Consider the following 14,440-nt stretch of genomic DNA (forward strand, 5'->3'; position numbering starts at 1 on the left):
ACCTTCTGTATTGATGGTCATTCATCCAGTAACCACTTCCTCCTACTCAATATGTTGATGCTTTGATATGCAAACATTTCCCCAGCAGGGGCCACCAATCACCCAGAGCCACACCTCACCCATTAATCAGTGCCAGGCCCACAAGCTAGAGCCCAGGCTGCGCCACCCGGGAATCGAACCCGGGTCGCAAGAATGGGAATCTTGCATGATACCACTACACCACTGGCGCCCACGGAGAGAGCTTGCTCACACCACATTTTAAGCCTCTTATCCTCTCACAGGCCAAAGGGAGCAAAGCCCTTCTTTTTGCCCAGCCCACACACCCCACAATTACCTCTGCCCTGCCTAATTTGAAGCTTTGGGAATTTGCAACGAGAAGAGCCGACGGAAGAGGAAAAAAATGCCAAAGACGTACCACCATAGTTTCACTGTCGTCTTCCAGGCCCCTTTGACTCCGTCCAGGACAAACACCACACAAGGACCTCTGCGCTGCTAATGCGGAATTCTGTGCCCTTGCAATGAGGAGGGCCGCAAACAAAAGCCCGGGGGGTGGGGCTTAGACCTGAGTCACCATAACACCCGAACAGGGACTTGAACCCTGGACCCTCAGATTAAAAGTCTGATGCTCTACCGACTGAGCTATCCAGGCTCTACGACAGAAGCAGGAGCAGCAGCAGGGACATACAGGATCCTCAAAGGCCACATGTTTGGTCCACTGAAGAGAGCAAGCCGAGGAAACGACAACGAGCCCAGGAATCTCTGTTAGATCCAACATGACACAGTGCCGTGCTTTCCAAAGAACAGGAACTCCACCCTGCCTCAGGCTGTGAACGTCAGAGAGAGGACACGCACGGCTCCCTCGATAGCTCAGTTGGTAGAGCGGAGGACTGTAGTGGAAAAGGCCGGACATCCTTAGGTCGCTGGTTCTAATCCGGCTCGAGGGACGCTACTGTTTTGGCCCTTGACAATCAAAAAAGAAGAAAATGAACAAACCTCTCTCTCGCTTGGACCGTAAGGCGGTCAGACATTAGAGCGGAGTCGCCGTCTTTAGAATTCTGCATTCTACTGCTCGCGTCTGCTAAGCTTTCCTTTTGCAAAACACTGCGTCAGTGCTGGTGCGCTCAAAACCTAGTCGCAAAGACAAGTGAGACTAAAGGAGGCGCTCGGTGGAGCCCATCGCCGGCACCCTTTCTGTAAGCCTCACCATTGCAGTAGACGTTTGAGTACAAAGCTGTTAAAAAGGAGGCCAGGTATAGCCCCAGAAAGCAAGCAGCACCTTCTGTATTGATGGTCATTCATCCAGTAACCACTTCCTCCTACTCAATATGTTGATGCTTTGATATGCAAACATTTCCCCAGCAGGGGCCACCAATCACCCAGAGCCACACCTCACCCATTAATCAGTGCTTGCTCCCAAGCCCACAAGCTAGAGCCCAGGCTGCGCCAGCCGGGAATCGAACCCGGGTCGCAAGAATGGGAATCTTGCATGATACCACTACACCACTGGCGCCCACGGAGAGCGCTTGCTCACACCACAGTTTAAGCCTCTTATCCTCTCACAGGCCAAAGGGAGCAAAGCCCTTCTTTTTGCCCAGCCCACACACCCCACAATTACCTCTGCCCTGCCTAATTTGAAGCTTTGGGAATTTGCAACGAGAAGAGCCGACGGAAGAGGAAAAAAATGCCAAAGACGTACCACCATTGTTTCACTGTCGTCTTCCAGGCCCCTTTGACTCCGTCCAGGACAAACACCACACAAGGACCTCTGCGCTGCTAATGCGGAATTCTGTGCCCTTGCAATGAGGAGGGCCGCAAACAAAAGCCCAGGGGGTGGGGCTTAGACCTGAGTCACCATAACACCCGAACAGGGACTTGAACCCTGGACCCTCAGATTAAAAGTCTGATGCTCTACCGACTGAGCTATCCGGGCTCTACGACAGAAGCAGGAGCAGCAGCAGGGACATACAGGATCCTCAAAGGCCACATGTTTGGTCCACTGAAGAGAGCAAGCCGAGGAAACGACAACGAGCCCAGGAATCTCTGTTAGATCCAACATGACACAGTGCTGTGCTTTCCAAAGAACAGGAACTCCACCCTGCCTCGGGCTGTGAACGTCAGAGAGAGGACACGCACGGCTCCCTCGATAGCTCAGTTGGTAGAGCGGAGGACTGTAGTGGAGAAGGCCGGACATCCTTAGGTCGCTGGTTCGAATCCGGCTCGAGGGACGCTACTGTTTTGGCCCTTGACAATCAAAAAAGAAGAAAATGAGCAAACCTCTCTCTCGCTTGGACCGTAAGGCGGTCAGACATTAGAGCGGAGTCGCCGTCTTTAGAATTCTGCATTCTACTGCTCGCGTCTGCTAAGCTTTCCTTTTGCAAAACACTGCGTCAGTGCTGGTGCGCTCAAAACCTAGTCGCAAAGACAAGTGAGACTAAAGGAGGCGCTCGGTGGAGCCCATCGCCGGCACCCTTTCTGTAAGCCTCACCATTGCAGTAGACGTTTGAGTACAAAGCTGTTAAAAAGGAGGCAAGGTATAGCCCCAGAAAGCAAGCAGCACCTTCTGTATTGATGGTCATTCATCCAGTAACCACTTCCTCCTACTCAATATGTTGATGCTTTGATATGCAAACATTTCCCCAGCAGGGGCCACCAATCACCCAGAGCCACACCTCACCCATTAATCAGTGCTTGCTCCCAAGCCCACAAGCTAGAGCCCAGGCTGCGCCAGCCGGGAATCGAACCCGGGTCGCAAGAATGGGAATCTTGCATGATACCACTACACCACTGGCGCCCACGGAGAGTGCTTGCTCACACCACAGTTTAAGCCTCTTATCCTCTCACAGGCCAAAGGGAGCAAAGCCCTTCTTTTTGCCCAGCCCACACACCCCACAATTACCTCTGCCCTGCCTAATTTGAAGCTTTGGGAATTTGCAACGAGAAGAGCCGACGGAAGAGGAAAAAAATGCCAAAGACGTACCACCATTGTTTCACTGTCGTCTTCCAGGCCCCTTTGACTCCGTCCAGGACAAACACCACACAAGGACCTCTGCGCTGCTAATGCGGAATTCTGTGCCCTTGCAATGAGGAGGGCCGCAAACAAAAGCCCAGGGGGTGGGGCTTAGACCTGAGTCACCATAACACCCGAACAGGGACTTGAACCCTGGACCCTCAGATTAAAAGTCTGATGCTCTACCGACTGAGCTATCCGGGCTCTACGACAGAAGCAGGAGCAGCAGCAGGGACATACAGGATCCTCAAAGGCCACATGTTTGGTCCACTGAAGAGAGCAAGCCGAGGAAACGACAACGAGCCCAGGAATCTCTGTTAGATCCAACATGACACAGTGCCGTGCTTTCCAAAGAACAGGAACTCCACCCTGCCTCGGGCTGTGAACGTCAGAGAGATGACACGCACGGCTCCCTCGATAGCTCAGTTGGTAGAGCGGAGGACTGTAGTGGAGAAGGCCGGACATCCTTAGGTCGCTGGTTCGAATCCGGCTCGAGGGACGCTACTGTTTTGGCCCTTGACAATCAAAAAAGAAGAAAATGAGCAAACCTCTCTCTCGCTTGGACCGTAAGGCCGTCAGACATTAGAGCGGAGTCGCCGTCTTTAGAATTCTGCATTCTACTGCTCGCGTCTGCTAAGCTTTCCTTTTGCAAAACACTGCGTCAGTGCTGGTGCGCTCAAAACCTAGTCGCAAAGACAAGTGAGACTAAAGGAGGCGCTCGGTGGAGCCCATCGCCGGCACCCTTTCTGTAAGCCTCACCATTGCAGTAGACGTTTGAGTACAAAGCTGTTAAAAAGGAGGCCAGGTATAGCCCCAGAAAGCAAGCAGCACCTTCTGTATTGATGGTCATTCATCCAGTAACCACTTCCTCCTACTCAATATGTTGATGCTTTGATATGCAAACATTTCCCCAGCAGGGGCCACCAATCACCCAGAGCCACACCTCACCCATTAATCAGTGCTTGCTCCCAAGCCCACAAGCTAGAGCCCAGGCTGCGCCAGCCGGGAATCGAACCCGGGTCGCAAGAATGGGAATCTTGCATGATACCACTACACCACTGGCGCCCACGGAGAGCGCTTGCTCACACCACAGTTTAAGCCTCTTATCCTCTCACAGGCCAAAGGGAGCAAAGCCCTTCTTTTTGCCCAGCCCACACACCCCACAATTACCTCTGCCCTGCCTAATTTGAAGCTTTGGGAATTTGCAACGAGAAGAGCCGACGGAAGAGGAAAAAAATGCCAAAGACGTACCACCATTGTTTCACTGTCGTCTTCCAGGCCCCTTTGACTCCGTCCAGGACAAACACCACACAAGGACCTCTGCGCTGCTAATGCGGAATTCTGTGCCCTTGCAATGAGGAGGGCCGCAAACAAAAGCCCGGGGGGTGGGGCTTAGACCTGAGTCACCATAACACCCGAACAGGGACTTGAACCCTGGACCCTCAGATTAAAAGTCTGATGCTCTACCGACTGAGCTATCCGGGCTCTACAACAGAAACAGGAGCAGCAGCAGGGACATACAGGATCCTCAAAGGCCACATGTTTGGTCCACTGAAGAGAGCAAGCCGAGGAAACGACAACGAGCCCAGGAATCTCTGTTAGATCCAACATGACACAGTGCCGTGCTTTCCAAAGAACAGGAACTCCACCCTGCCTCGGGCTGTGAACGTCAGAGAGAGGACACGCACGGCTCCCTCGATAGCTCAGTTGGTAGAGCGGAGGACTGTAGTGGAGAAGGCCGGACATCCTTAGGTCGCTGGTTCGAATCCGGCTCGAGGGACGCTACTGTTTTGGCCCTTGACAATCAAAAAAGAAGAAAATGAGCAAACCTCTCTCTCGCTTGGACCGTAAGGCGGTCAGACATTAGAGCGGAGTCGCCGTCTTTAGAATTCTGCATTCTACTGCTCGCGTCTGCTAAGCTTTCCTTTTGCAAAACACTGCGTCAGTGCTGGTGCGCTCAAAACCTAGTCGCAAAGACAAGTGAGACTAAAGGAGGCGCTCGGTGGAGCCCATCGCCGGCACCCTTTCTGTAAGCCTCACCATTGCAGTAGACGTTTGAGTACAAAGCTGTTAAAAAGGAGGCCAGGTATAGCCCCAGAAAGCAAGCAGCACCTTCTGTATTGATGGTCATTCATCCAGTAACCACTTCCTCCTACTCAATATGTTGATGCTTTGATATGCAAACATTTCCCCAGCAGGGGCCACCAATCACCCAGAGCCACACCTCACCCATTAATCAGTGCTTGCTCCCAAGCCCACAAGCTAGAGCCCAGGCTGCGCCAGCCGGGAATCGAACCCGGGTCGCAAGAATGGGAATCTTGCATGATACCACTACACCACTGGCGCCCACGGAGAGCGCTTGCTCACACCACAGTTTAAGCCTCTTATCCTCTCACAGGCCAAAGGGAGCAAAGCCCTTCTTTTTGCCCAGCCCACACACCCCACAATTACCTCTGCCCTGCCTAATTTGAAGCTTTGGGAATTTGCAACGAGAAGAGCCGACGGAAGAGGAAAAAAATGCCAAAGACGTACCACCATTGTTTCACTGTCGTCTTCCAGGCCCCTTTGACTCCGTCCAGGACAAACACCACACAAGGACCTCTGCGCTGCTAATGCGGAATTCTGTGCCCTTGCAATGAGGAGGGCCGCAAACAAAAGCCCGGGGGGTGGGGCTTAGACCTGAGTCACCATAACACCCGAACAGGGACTTGAACCCTGGACCCTCAGATTAAAAGTCTGATGCTCTACCGACTGAGCTATCCAGGCTCTACGACAGAAGCAGGAGCAGCAGCAGGGAGATACAGGATCCTCAAAGGCCACATGTTTGGTCCACTGAAGAGAGCAAGCCGAGGAAACGACAACGAGCCCAGGAATCTCTGTTAGATCCAACATGACACAGTGCCGTGCTTTCCAAAGAACAGGAACTCCACCCTGCCTCGGGCTGTGAACGTCAGAGAGAGGACACGCACGGCTCCCTCATTAGCTCAGTTGGTAGAGCGGAGGACTGTAGTGGAGAAGGCCGGACATCCTTAGGTCGCTGGTTCGAATCCAGCTCGAGGGACGCTACTGTTTTGGCCCTTGACAATCAAAAAAGAAGAAAATGAGCAAACCTCTCTCTCGCTTGGACCGTAAGGCGGTCAGACATTAGAGCGGAGTCGCCGTCTTTAGAATTCTGCATTCTACTGCTCGCGTCTGCTAAGCTTTCCTTTTGCAAAACACTGCGTCAGTGCTGGTGCACTCAAAACCTAGTCGCAAAGACAAGTGAGACTAAAGGAGGCGCTCGGTGGAGCCCATCGCCGGCACCCTTTCTGTAAGCCTCACCATTGCAGTAGACGTTTGAGTACAAAGCTGTTAAAAAGGAGGCCAGGTATAGCCCCAGAAAGCAAGCAGCACCTTCTGTATTGATGGTCATTCATCCAGTAACCACTTCCTCCTACTCAATATGTTGATGCTTTGATATGCAAACATTTCCCCAGCAGGGGCCACCAATCACCCAGAGCCACACCTCACCCATTAATCAGTGCTTGCTCCCAAGCCCACAAGCTAGAGCCCAGGCTGCGCCAGCCAGGAATCGAACCCGGGTCGCAAGAATGGGAATCTTGCATGATACCACTACACCACTGGCGCCCACGGAGAGCGCTTGCTCACGCCACAGTTTAAGCCTCTTATCCTCTCACAGGCCAAAGGGAGCAAAGCCCTTCTTTTTGCCCAGCCCACACACCCCACAATTACCTCTGCCCTGCCTAATTTGAAGCTTTGGGAATTTGCAACGAGAAGAGCCGACGGAAGAGGAAAAAAATGCCAAAGACGTACCACCATTGTTTCACTGTCGTCTTCCAGGCCCCTTTGACTCCGTCCAGGACAAACACCACACAAGGACCTCTGCGCTGCTAATGCGGAATTCTGTGCCCTTGCAATGAGGAGGGCCGCAAACAAAAGCCCGGGGGGTGGGGCTTAGACCTGAGTCACCATAACACCCGAACAGGGACTTGAACCCTGGACCCTCAGATTAAAAGTCTGATGCTCTACCGACTGAGCTATCCAGGCTCTACGACAGAAGCAGGAGCAGCAGCAGGGAGATACAGGATCCTCAAAGGCCACATGTTTGGTCCACTGAAGAGAGCAAGCCGAGGAAACGACAACGAGCCCAGGAATCTCTGTTAGATCCAACATGACACAGTGCTGTGCTTTCCAAAGAACAGGAACTCCACCCTGCCTCGGGCTGTGAACGTCAGAGAGAGGACACGCACGGCTCCCTCGATAGCTCAGTTGGTAGAGCGGAGGACTGTAGTGGAGAAGGCCGGACATCCTTAGGTCGCTGGTTCGAATCCGGCTCGAGGGACGCTACTGTTTTGGCCCTTGACAATCAAAAAAGAAGAAAATGAGCAAACCTCTCTCTCGCTTGGACCGTAAGGCGGTCAGACATTAGAGCGGAGTCGCCGTCTTTAGAATTCTGCATTCTACTGCTCGCGTCTGCTAAGCTTTCCTTTTGCAAAACACTGCGTCAGCGCTGGTGCGCTCAAAACCTAGTCGCAAAGACAAGTGAGACTAAAGGAGGCGCTAGGTGGAGCCCATCGCCGGCACCCTTTCTGTAAGCCTCACCATTGCAGTAGACGTTTGAGTACAAAGCTGTTAAAGAGGAGGCAAGGTATAGCCCCAGAAAGCAAGCAGCACCTTCTGTATTGATGGTCATTCATCCAGTAACCACTTCCTCCTACTCAATATGTTGATGCTTTGATATGCAAACATTTCCCCAGCAGGGGCCACCAATCACCCAGAGCCACACCTCACCCATTAATCAGTGCCAGGCCCACAAGCTAGAGCCCAGGCTGCGCCAGCCGGGAATCGAACCCGGGTCGCAAGAATGGGAATCTTGCATGATACCACTACACCACTGGCGCCCACGGAGAGCGCTTGCTCACGCCACAGTTTAAGCCTCTTATCCTCTCACAGGCCAAAGGGAGCAAAGCCCTTCTTTTTGCCCAGCCCACACACCCCACAATTACCTCTGCCCTGCCTAATTTGAAGCTTTGGGAATTTGCAACGAGAAGAGCCGACGGAAGAGGAAAAAAATGCCAAAGACGTACCACCATTGTTTCACTGTCGTCTTCCAGGCCCCTTTGACTCCGTCCAGGACAAACACCACACAAGGACCTCTGCGCTGCTAATGCGGAATTCTGTGCCCTTGCAATGAGGAGGGCCGCAAACAAAAGCCCGGGGGGTGGGGCTTAGACCTGAGTCACCATAACACCCGAACAGGGACTTGAACCCTGGACCCTCAGATTAAAAGTCTGATGCTCTACCGACTGAGCTATCCAGGCTCTACGACAGAAGCAGGAGCAGCAGCAGGGACATACAGGATCCTCAAAGGCCACATGTTTGGTCCACTGAAGAGAGCAAGCCGAGGAAACGACAACGAGCCCAGTAATCTCTGTTAGATCCAACATGACACAGTGCTGTGCTTTCCAAAGAACAGGAACTCCACCCTGCCTCGGGCTGTGAACGTCAGAGAGAGGACACGCACGGCTCCCTCGATAGCTCAGTTGGTAGAGCGGAGGACTGTAGTGGAGGAGGCCGGACATCCTTAGGTCGCTGGTTCGAATCCGGCTCGAGGGACGCTACTGTTTTGGCCCTTGACAATCAAAAAAGAAGAAAATGAGCAAACCTCTCTCTTGCTTGGCCCGTAAGGCGGTCAGACATTAGAGCGGAGTCGCCGTCTTTAGAATTCTGCATTCTACTGCTCGCGTCTGCTAAGCTTTCCTTTGGCAAAACACTGCGTCAGCGCTGGTGCGCTCAAAACCTAGTCGCAAAGACAAGTGAGACTAAAGGAGGCGCTCGGTGGAGCCCATCGCCGGCACCCTTTCTGTAAGCCTCACCATTGCAGTAGACGTTTGAGTACAAAGCTGTTAAAAAGGAGGCAAGGTATAGCCCCAGAAAGCAAGCAGCACCTTCTGTATTGATGGTCATTCATCCAGTAACCACTTCCTCCTACTCAATATGTTGATGCTTTGATATGCAAACATTTCCCCAGCAGGGGCCACCAATCACCCAGAGCCACACCTCACCCATTAATCAGTGCCAGGCCCACAAGCTAGAGCCCAGGCTGCGCCACCCGGGAATCGAACCCGGGTCGCAAGAATGGGAATCTTGCATGATACCACTACACCACTGGCGCCCACGGAGAGAGCTTGCTCACACCACATTTTAAGCCTCTTATCCTCTCACAGGCCAAAGGGAGCAAAGCCCTTCTTTTTGCCCAGCCCACACACCCCACAATTACCTCTGCCCTGCCTAATTTGAAGCTTTGGGAATTTGCAACGAGAAGAGCCGACGGAAGAGGAAAAAAATGCCAAAGACGTACCACCATAGTTTCACTGTCGTCTTCCAGGCCCCTTTGACTCCGTCCAGGACAAACACCACACAAGGACCTCTGCGCTGCTAATGCGGAATTCTGTGCCCTTGCAATGAGGAGGGCCGCAAACAAAAGCCCGGGGGGTGGGGCTTAGACCTGAGTCACCATAACAGGGACTTGAACCCTGGACCCTCAGATTAAAAGTCTGATGCTCTACCGACTGAGCTATCCGGGCTCTACGACAGAAGCAGGAGCAGCAGCAGGGACATACAGGATCCTCAAAGGCCACATGTTTGGTCCACTGAAGAGAGCAAGCCGAGGAAACGACAACGAGCCCAGGAATCTCTGTTAGATCCAACATGACACAGTGCTGTGCTTTCCAAAGAACAGGAACTCCACCCTGCCTCGGGCTGTGAACGTCAGAGAGAGGACACGTACGGCTCCCTCGATAGCTCAGTTGGTAGAGCGGAGGACTGTAGTGGAGAAGGCCGGACATCCTTAGGTCGCTGGTTCGAATCCGGCTCGAGGGACGCTACTGTTTTGGCCCTTGACAATCAAAAAAGAAGAAAATGAGCAAACCTCTCTCTCGCTTGGACCGTAAGGCGGTCAGACATTAGAGCGGAGTCGCCGTCTTTAGAATTCTGCATTCTACTGCTCGCGTCTGCTAAGCTTTCCTTTTGCAAAACACTGCGTCAGTGCTGGTGCGCTCAAAACCTAGTCGCAAAGACAAGTGAGACTAAAGGAGGCGCTCGGTGGAGCCCATCGCCGGCACCCTTTCTGTAAGCCTCACCATTGCAGTAGACGTTTGAGTACAAAGCTGTTAAAAAGGAGGCCAGGTATAGCCCCAGAAAGCAAGCAGCACCTTCTGTATTGATGGTCATTCATCCAGTAACCACTTCCTCCTACTCAATATGTTGATGCTTTGATATGCAAACATTTCCCCAGCAGGGGCCACCAATCACCCAGAGCCACACCTCACCCATTAATCAGTGCTTGCTCCCAAGCCCACAAGCTAGAGCCCAGGCTGCGCCAGCCGGGAATCGAACCCGGGTCGCAAGAATGGGAATCTTGCATGATACCACTACACCACTGGCGCCCACGGAGAGCGCTTGCTCACGCCACAGTTTAAGCCTCTTATCCTCTCACAGGCCAAAGGGAGCAAAGCCCTTCTTTTTGCCCAGCCCACACACCCCACAATTACCTCTGCCCTGCCTAATTTGAAGCTTTGGGAATTTGCAACGAGAAGAGCCGACGGAAGAGGAAAAAAATGCCAAAGACGTACCACCATTGTTTCACTGTCGTCTTCCAGGCCCCTTTGACTCCGTCCAGGACAAACACCACACAAGGACCTCTGCGCTGCTAATGCGGAATTCTGTGCCCTTGCAATGAGGAGGGCCGCAAACAAAAGCCCGGGGGGTGGGGCTTAGACCTGAGTCACCATAACACCCGAACAGGGACTTGAACCCTGGACCCTCAGATTAAAAGTCTGATGCTCTACCGACTGAGCTATCCGGGCTCTACGACAGAAGCAGGAGCAGCAGCAGGGACATACAGGATCCTCAAAGGCCACATGTTTGGTCCACTGAAGAGAGCAAGCCGAGGAAACGACAACGAGCCCAGGAATCTCTGTTAGATCCAACATGACACAGTGCCGTGCTTTCCAAAGAACAGGAACTCCACCCTGCCTCGGGCTGTGAACGTCAGAGAGAGGACACGCATGGCTCCCTCGATAGCTCAGTTGGTAGAGCGGAGGACTGTAGTGGAGAAGGCCGGACATCCTTAGGTCGCTGGTTCGAATCCGGCTCGAGGGACGCTACTGTTTTGGCCCTTGACAATCAAAAAAGAAGAAAATGAGCAAACCTCTCTCTCGCTTGGACCGTAAGGCGGTCAGACATTAGAGCGGAGTCGCCGTCTTTAGAATTCTGCATTCTACTGCTCGCGTCTGCTAAGCTTTCCTTTTGCAAAACACTGCGTCAGTGCTGGTGCGCTCAAAACCTAGTCGCAAAGACAAGTGAGACTAAAGGAGGCGCTCGGTGGAGCCCATCGCCGGCACCCTTTCTGTAAGCCTCACCATTGCAGTAGACGTTTGAGTACAAAGCTGTTAAAAAGGAGGCCAGGTATAGCCCCAGAAAGCAAGCAGCACCTTCTGTATTGATGGTCATTCATCCAGTAACCACTTCCTCCTACTCAATATGTTGATGCTTTGATATGCAAACATTTCCCCAGCAGGGGCCACCAATCACCCAGAGCCACACCTCACCCATTAATCAGTGCTTGCTCCCAAGCCCACAAGCTAGAGCCCAGGCTGCGCCAGCCGGGAATCGAACCCGGGTCGCAAGAATGGGAATCTTGCATGATACCACTACACCACTGGCGCCCACGGAGAGCGCTTGCTCACACCACAGTTTAAGCCTCTTATCCTCTCACAGGCCAAAGGGAGCAAAGCCCTTCTTTTTGCCCAGCCCACACACCCCACAATTACCTCTGCCCTGCCTAATTTGAAGCTTTGGGAATTTGCAACGAGAAGAGCCGACGGAAGAGGAAAAAAATGCCAAAGACGTACCACCATTGTTTCACTGTCGTCTTCCAGGCCCCTTTGACTCCGTCCAGGACAAACACCACACAAGGACCTCTGCGCTGCTAATGCGGAATTCTGTGCCCTTGCAATGAGGAGGGCCGCAAACAAAAGCCCGGGGGGTGGGGCTTAGACCTGAGTCACCATAACACCCGAACAGGGACTTGAACCCTGGACCCTCAGATTAAAAGTCTGATGCTCTACCGACTGAGCTATCCAGGCTCTACGACAGAAGCAGGAGCAGCAGCAGGGAGATACAGGATCCTCAAAGGCCACATGTTTGGTCCACTGAAGAGAGCAAGCCGAGGAAACGACAACGAGCCCAGGAATCTCTGTTAGATCCAACATGACACAGTGCTGTGCTTTCCAAAGAACAGGAACTCCACCCTGCCTCGGGCTGTGAACGTCAGAGAGAGGACACGCACGGCTCCCTCGATAGCTCAGTTGGTAGAGCGGAGGACTGTAGTGGAGAAGGCCGGACATCCTTAGGTCGCTGGTTCGAATCCGGCTCGAGGGACGCTACTGTTTTGGCCCTTGACAATCAAAAAAGAAGAAAATGAGCAAACCTCTCTCTCGCTTGGACCGTAAGGCGGTCAGACATTAGAGCGGAGTCGCCGTCTTTAGAATTCTGCATTCTACTGCTCGCGTCTGCTAAGCTTTCCTTTTGCAAAAAGCGTCAGCGCTGGTGCGCTCAAAACCTAGTCGCAAAGACAAGTGAGACTAAAGGAGGCGCTAGGTGGAGCCCATCGCCGGCACCCTTTCTGTAAGCCTCACCATTGCAGTAGACGTTTGAGTACAAAGCTGTTAAAGAGGAGGCAAGGTATAGCCCCAGAAAGCAAGCAGCACCTTCTGTATTGATGGTCATTCATCCAGTAACCACTTCCTCCTACTCAATATGTTGATGCTTTGATATGCAAACATTTCCCCAGCAGGGGCCACCAATCACCCAGAGCCACACCTCACCCATTAATCAGTGCCAGGCCCACAAGCTAGAGCCCAGGCTGCGCCAGCCGGGAATCGAACCCGGGTCGCAAGAATGGGAATCTTGCATGATACCACTACACCACTGGCGCCCACGGAGAGCGCTTGCTCACGCCACAGTTTAAGCCTCTTATCCTCTCACAGGCCAAAGGGAGCAAAGCCCTTCTTTTTGCCCAGCCCACACACCCCACAATTACCTCTGCCCTGCCTAATTTGAAGCTTTGGGAATTTGCAACGAGAAGAGCCGACGGAAGAGGAAAAAAATGCCAAAGACGTACCACCATTGTTTCACTGTCGTCTTCCAGGCCCCTTTGACTCCGTCCAGGACAAACACCACACAAGGACCTCTGCGCTGCTAATGCGGAATTCTGTGCCCTTGCAATGAGGAGGGCCGCAAACAAAAGCCCGGGGGGTGGGGCTTAGACCTGAGTCACCATAACACCCGAACAGGGACTTGAACCCTGGACCCTCAGATTAAAAGTCTGATGCTCTACCGACTGAGCTATCCAGGCTCTACGACAGAAGCAGGAGCAGCAGCAGGGACATACAGGATCCTCAAAGGCCACATGTTTGGTCCACTGAAGAGAGCAAGCCGAGGAAACGACAACGAGCCCAGTAATCTCTGTTAGATCCAACATGACACAGTGCTGTGCTTTCCAAAGAACAGGAACTCCACCCTGCCTCGGGCTGTGAACGTCAGAGAGAGGACACGCACGGCTCCCTCGATAGCTCAGTTGGTAGAGCGGAGGACTGTAGTGGAGGAGGCCGGACATCCTTAGGTCGCTGGTTCGAATCCGGCTCGAGGGACGCTACTGTTTTGGCCCTTGACAATCAAAAAAGAAGAAAATGAGCAAACCTCTCTCTTGCTTGGCCCGTAAGGCGGTCAGACATTAGAGCGGAGTCGCCGTCTTTAGAATTCTGCATTCTACTGCTCGCGTCTGCTAAGCTTTCCTTTGGCAAAACACTGCGTCAGCGCTGGTGCGCTCAAAACCTAGTCGCAAAGACAAGTGAGACTAAAGGAGGCGCTCGGTGGAGCCCATCGCCGGCACCCTTTCTGTAAGCCTCACCATTGCAGTAGACGTTTGAGTACAAAGCTGTTAAAAAGGAGGCAAGGTATAGCCCCAGAAAGCAAGCAGCACCTTCTGTATTGATGGTCATTCATCCAGTAACCACTTCCTCCTACTCAATATGTTGATGCTTTGATATGCAAACATTTCCCCAGCAGGGGCCACCAATCACCCAGAGCCACACCTCACCCATTAATCAGTGCCAGGCCCACAAGCTAGAGCCCAGGCTGCGCCACCCGGGAATCGAACCCGGGTCGCAAGAATGGGAATCTTGCATGATACCACTACACCACTGGCGCCCACGGAGAGAGCTTGCTCACACCACATTTTAAGCCTCTTATCCTCTCACAGGCCAAAGGGAGCAAAGCCCTTCTTTTTGCCCAGCCCACACACCCCACAATTACCTCTGCCCTGCCTAATTTGAAGCTTTGGGAATTTGCAACGAGAAGAGCCGACGG

The 14,440-nt window shown here is 52.9% G+C and overlaps 33 non-coding genes across 33 annotated transcripts; 11 read left to right on the forward strand and 22 right to left on the reverse strand.

Moving 5' to 3' along the window:
- Positions 1-158: 158 nt before the first annotated feature.
- trnag-ccc (transfer RNA glycine (anticodon CCC)) lies at positions 159-229 on the reverse strand. The gene has a single exon. It is a non-coding gene; the product is annotated as a tRNA-Gly (tRNA).
- Positions 230-576: 347 nt separating this feature from the next.
- trnak-uuu (transfer RNA lysine (anticodon UUU)) lies at positions 577-649 on the reverse strand. The gene has a single exon. It is a non-coding gene; the product is annotated as a tRNA-Lys (tRNA).
- A 207-nt stretch (positions 650-856) lies between these two features.
- On the forward strand, positions 857-944 carry trnay-gua (transfer RNA tyrosine (anticodon GUA)). The gene is given in 2 exon segments: positions 857-893; positions 909-944. It is a non-coding gene; the product is annotated as a tRNA-Tyr (tRNA).
- Positions 945-1,439: 495 nt separating this feature from the next.
- On the reverse strand, positions 1,440-1,510 carry trnag-ccc (transfer RNA glycine (anticodon CCC)). Its single transcript has one exon. It is a non-coding gene; the product is annotated as a tRNA-Gly (tRNA).
- Positions 1,511-1,857: 347 nt separating this feature from the next.
- On the reverse strand, positions 1,858-1,930 carry trnak-uuu (transfer RNA lysine (anticodon UUU)). Its single transcript has one exon. It is a non-coding gene; the product is annotated as a tRNA-Lys (tRNA).
- Positions 1,931-2,137: 207 nt separating this feature from the next.
- On the forward strand, positions 2,138-2,225 carry trnay-gua (transfer RNA tyrosine (anticodon GUA)). The gene is given in 2 exon segments: positions 2,138-2,174; positions 2,190-2,225. It is a non-coding gene; the product is annotated as a tRNA-Tyr (tRNA).
- A 495-nt stretch (positions 2,226-2,720) lies between these two features.
- On the reverse strand, positions 2,721-2,791 carry trnag-ccc (transfer RNA glycine (anticodon CCC)). The gene has a single exon. It is a non-coding gene; the product is annotated as a tRNA-Gly (tRNA).
- A 347-nt stretch (positions 2,792-3,138) lies between these two features.
- trnak-uuu (transfer RNA lysine (anticodon UUU)) lies at positions 3,139-3,211 on the reverse strand. Its single transcript has one exon. It is a non-coding gene; the product is annotated as a tRNA-Lys (tRNA).
- Positions 3,212-3,418: 207 nt separating this feature from the next.
- trnay-gua (transfer RNA tyrosine (anticodon GUA)) lies at positions 3,419-3,506 on the forward strand. Its single transcript is given in 2 exon segments — positions 3,419-3,455; positions 3,471-3,506. It is a non-coding gene; the product is annotated as a tRNA-Tyr (tRNA).
- Positions 3,507-4,001: 495 nt separating this feature from the next.
- On the reverse strand, positions 4,002-4,072 carry trnag-ccc (transfer RNA glycine (anticodon CCC)). The gene has a single exon. It is a non-coding gene; the product is annotated as a tRNA-Gly (tRNA).
- A 347-nt stretch (positions 4,073-4,419) lies between these two features.
- Positions 4,420-4,492, reverse strand: trnak-uuu (transfer RNA lysine (anticodon UUU)). Its single transcript has one exon. It is a non-coding gene; the product is annotated as a tRNA-Lys (tRNA).
- A 207-nt stretch (positions 4,493-4,699) lies between these two features.
- Positions 4,700-4,787, forward strand: trnay-gua (transfer RNA tyrosine (anticodon GUA)). Its single transcript is given in 2 exon segments — positions 4,700-4,736; positions 4,752-4,787. It is a non-coding gene; the product is annotated as a tRNA-Tyr (tRNA).
- A 495-nt stretch (positions 4,788-5,282) lies between these two features.
- Positions 5,283-5,353, reverse strand: trnag-ccc (transfer RNA glycine (anticodon CCC)). The gene has a single exon. It is a non-coding gene; the product is annotated as a tRNA-Gly (tRNA).
- A 347-nt stretch (positions 5,354-5,700) lies between these two features.
- trnak-uuu (transfer RNA lysine (anticodon UUU)) lies at positions 5,701-5,773 on the reverse strand. Its single transcript has one exon. It is a non-coding gene; the product is annotated as a tRNA-Lys (tRNA).
- A 206-nt stretch (positions 5,774-5,979) lies between these two features.
- Positions 5,980-6,069, forward strand: trnay-gua (transfer RNA tyrosine (anticodon GUA)). Its single transcript is given in 2 exon segments — positions 5,980-6,017; positions 6,033-6,069. It is a non-coding gene; the product is annotated as a tRNA-Tyr (tRNA).
- Positions 6,070-6,563: 494 nt separating this feature from the next.
- Positions 6,564-6,634, reverse strand: trnag-ccc (transfer RNA glycine (anticodon CCC)). The gene has a single exon. It is a non-coding gene; the product is annotated as a tRNA-Gly (tRNA).
- A 347-nt stretch (positions 6,635-6,981) lies between these two features.
- Positions 6,982-7,054, reverse strand: trnak-uuu (transfer RNA lysine (anticodon UUU)). The gene has a single exon. It is a non-coding gene; the product is annotated as a tRNA-Lys (tRNA).
- Positions 7,055-7,261: 207 nt separating this feature from the next.
- Positions 7,262-7,349, forward strand: trnay-gua (transfer RNA tyrosine (anticodon GUA)). The gene is given in 2 exon segments: positions 7,262-7,298; positions 7,314-7,349. It is a non-coding gene; the product is annotated as a tRNA-Tyr (tRNA).
- Positions 7,350-7,837: 488 nt separating this feature from the next.
- trnag-ccc (transfer RNA glycine (anticodon CCC)) lies at positions 7,838-7,908 on the reverse strand. The gene has a single exon. It is a non-coding gene; the product is annotated as a tRNA-Gly (tRNA).
- Positions 7,909-8,255: 347 nt separating this feature from the next.
- Positions 8,256-8,328, reverse strand: trnak-uuu (transfer RNA lysine (anticodon UUU)). Its single transcript has one exon. It is a non-coding gene; the product is annotated as a tRNA-Lys (tRNA).
- Positions 8,329-8,535: 207 nt separating this feature from the next.
- trnay-gua (transfer RNA tyrosine (anticodon GUA)) lies at positions 8,536-8,623 on the forward strand. The gene is given in 2 exon segments: positions 8,536-8,572; positions 8,588-8,623. It is a non-coding gene; the product is annotated as a tRNA-Tyr (tRNA).
- Positions 8,624-9,111: 488 nt separating this feature from the next.
- On the reverse strand, positions 9,112-9,182 carry trnag-ccc (transfer RNA glycine (anticodon CCC)). Its single transcript has one exon. It is a non-coding gene; the product is annotated as a tRNA-Gly (tRNA).
- Positions 9,183-9,801: 619 nt separating this feature from the next.
- Positions 9,802-9,889, forward strand: trnay-gua (transfer RNA tyrosine (anticodon GUA)). Its single transcript is given in 2 exon segments — positions 9,802-9,838; positions 9,854-9,889. It is a non-coding gene; the product is annotated as a tRNA-Tyr (tRNA).
- Positions 9,890-10,384: 495 nt separating this feature from the next.
- trnag-ccc (transfer RNA glycine (anticodon CCC)) lies at positions 10,385-10,455 on the reverse strand. The gene has a single exon. It is a non-coding gene; the product is annotated as a tRNA-Gly (tRNA).
- A 347-nt stretch (positions 10,456-10,802) lies between these two features.
- On the reverse strand, positions 10,803-10,875 carry trnak-uuu (transfer RNA lysine (anticodon UUU)). The gene has a single exon. It is a non-coding gene; the product is annotated as a tRNA-Lys (tRNA).
- A 207-nt stretch (positions 10,876-11,082) lies between these two features.
- Positions 11,083-11,170, forward strand: trnay-gua (transfer RNA tyrosine (anticodon GUA)). Its single transcript is given in 2 exon segments — positions 11,083-11,119; positions 11,135-11,170. It is a non-coding gene; the product is annotated as a tRNA-Tyr (tRNA).
- Positions 11,171-11,665: 495 nt separating this feature from the next.
- Positions 11,666-11,736, reverse strand: trnag-ccc (transfer RNA glycine (anticodon CCC)). Its single transcript has one exon. It is a non-coding gene; the product is annotated as a tRNA-Gly (tRNA).
- A 347-nt stretch (positions 11,737-12,083) lies between these two features.
- On the reverse strand, positions 12,084-12,156 carry trnak-uuu (transfer RNA lysine (anticodon UUU)). Its single transcript has one exon. It is a non-coding gene; the product is annotated as a tRNA-Lys (tRNA).
- A 207-nt stretch (positions 12,157-12,363) lies between these two features.
- Positions 12,364-12,451, forward strand: trnay-gua (transfer RNA tyrosine (anticodon GUA)). Its single transcript is given in 2 exon segments — positions 12,364-12,400; positions 12,416-12,451. It is a non-coding gene; the product is annotated as a tRNA-Tyr (tRNA).
- Positions 12,452-12,936: 485 nt separating this feature from the next.
- trnag-ccc (transfer RNA glycine (anticodon CCC)) lies at positions 12,937-13,007 on the reverse strand. Its single transcript has one exon. It is a non-coding gene; the product is annotated as a tRNA-Gly (tRNA).
- Positions 13,008-13,354: 347 nt separating this feature from the next.
- On the reverse strand, positions 13,355-13,427 carry trnak-uuu (transfer RNA lysine (anticodon UUU)). Its single transcript has one exon. It is a non-coding gene; the product is annotated as a tRNA-Lys (tRNA).
- A 207-nt stretch (positions 13,428-13,634) lies between these two features.
- On the forward strand, positions 13,635-13,722 carry trnay-gua (transfer RNA tyrosine (anticodon GUA)). Its single transcript is given in 2 exon segments — positions 13,635-13,671; positions 13,687-13,722. It is a non-coding gene; the product is annotated as a tRNA-Tyr (tRNA).
- A 488-nt stretch (positions 13,723-14,210) lies between these two features.
- trnag-ccc (transfer RNA glycine (anticodon CCC)) lies at positions 14,211-14,281 on the reverse strand. Its single transcript has one exon. It is a non-coding gene; the product is annotated as a tRNA-Gly (tRNA).
- Positions 14,282-14,440: the final 159 nt, after the last annotated feature.

Source organism: Lepisosteus platostomus, chromosome 8 (assembly GCF_059453375.1).
Source record: "Lepisosteus platostomus isolate fLepPlt1 chromosome 8, fLepPlt1.hap1, whole genome shotgun sequence".
Taxonomy (NCBI): Eukaryota; Metazoa; Chordata; class Actinopteri; order Semionotiformes; family Lepisosteidae; genus Lepisosteus; species Lepisosteus platostomus.